This window comes from Amphimedon queenslandica, unplaced genomic scaffold, assembly GCF_000090795.2.
Source record: "Amphimedon queenslandica unplaced genomic scaffold, v1.1 AMPQUscaffold_13349, whole genome shotgun sequence".
Lineage (NCBI taxonomy): Eukaryota > Metazoa > Porifera > Demospongiae > Haplosclerida > Niphatidae > Amphimedon > Amphimedon queenslandica.
Window position 1 is genome coordinate 103,125 of NW_003546415.1, and position 1,656 is coordinate 104,780.

Sequence of the window (1,656 nt, forward strand, 5' to 3'; positions counted from 1 at the left end):
TGTGTAGACACCTGCTGTGTAGTCGTGGAGTGATTGTTTTAATATTTAATATTTTTCTGCTTGTAAAATTTTCCGGCATTAAAGAAGTTTTCAGTACAATAATAATATTATTTTCTTCTCACCGCATTATTCATAATAATTTTAAAAAATTGATTTTTACATTTAATAATCACTTAAGATACTACATGCTTGAACAAGTGCGTTGTGATGATTAGATATTCTGATTGGCCAGTATCTATGATTTTACAGTGTCTATTGTATGTTTGGCTTAATTTGTTAATATAATGTCTGGGGATATTTCAGTTACCCTTGACAGCATTGATTTTGGTACTGACATGAAAATTGTCATTTTTAGATTAAAGCTCCATGTAGTTACAAGTAAAGATATTGATATTGCCTGGAAAGTAATCCCGTCTGGTGGTATGGCAGAATTTTTGTATCCTCATGAAGCAAAGATCACACAGAGTTTATTATTACTCTGGGCCTAGGTACTATATGGTGCAGATTATAGGCATGGCAAAAGTAATGGGCACTAATTGTATTAATACTGTGCATGGTTTCAAATTAATGTGCATCACTCTCACTTCACCTCCGGAGGTGGATTGATGTAGAGTGATGTTGGGGCGATCAATGTAAACCAATAGCAACAAGAACACAAAATGATGCATAATTCAATTCAGCTGCTAGTATATACAAGTTTTCTTTTTTAGTGGTTGGATTTGGATGGCCCGTGGCAGACTAGAGTCACTGAGTGCATGTGGTGTCTGCACTCTGCACTATATAGCTTTCCTGCTATATAAGTATGGTAATTTCAGGTTATGTACTCTTAATAGGGTTGAGAGGATAGAAAGTACAGGTCACGGCTATTACATCATTTGTATAGTAATCCGAAAACCTCTACGTTTTGATCAAAATGGTATTAAAACATCATGCAAACATATAAAGTTGACCAGTTAATATAATATAAGTACCATACCAGTATAATATACCAGTATAATATACCAGTTAATATGAGCCATGGCTAATGTATGTAGTGTCTGCACTCTGCACCATGTAACTTTCCTGCTATAAATATGTTAATTTCAGGTTATGTACTCTTGATGGGGTTGAGAGGATAGAAAGTACAGGTCACAGCTATTACATCATTTGTATAGTACTTCGTAAACAAGGAACTTCCTTCACTTTTTGATCAAAATGTCATTAAAACATCAAAGCAAGTATAATTTAAGCATTCCTTCCTCTTACAAGCAAAAGGAGTTGACTGGTTAGCAAACCAGTCATGGCTAATGTAAGTATTAGTGTTCACAACACTGGTGTTGATAGAAACATGCGAATCCATTGTTTTTTGAATATAAAATTGACAATTAATGCAATCAACAGTAAAACATATCATATTTGCCTGAAATACATTCATGCAGGTCTGGTATAACCACTCATCATTTTTGTATCCTCAAGAAACTAATGTTGAAGTCCATTATTACTCTGGCTCAAGTAAAACTATTTCTGCTTTACAATCTGAGGAAGCAAAAGCCCCTAATACTACATGGGATTACATAGCAGACACTGAAGTATTAAGGATTAATAGTGCCCAGTGAATTTATAATGTATTTTTTTGCTTAGATTCTGCTCTTATAAGATCAGATGGTACATATGCTA

The 1,656-nt window shown here is 34.0% G+C and overlaps 1 protein-coding gene across 1 annotated transcript in view; it reads left to right on the forward strand.

The window, feature by feature from the left end:
* The window catches only part of LOC105313143 (cytoplasmic dynein 1 heavy chain 1-like), a 40,509-nt gene that overhangs the window by 1,090 nt on the left and 37,763 nt on the right, over positions 1 to 1,656 (forward strand). The window lies entirely within an intron of this gene.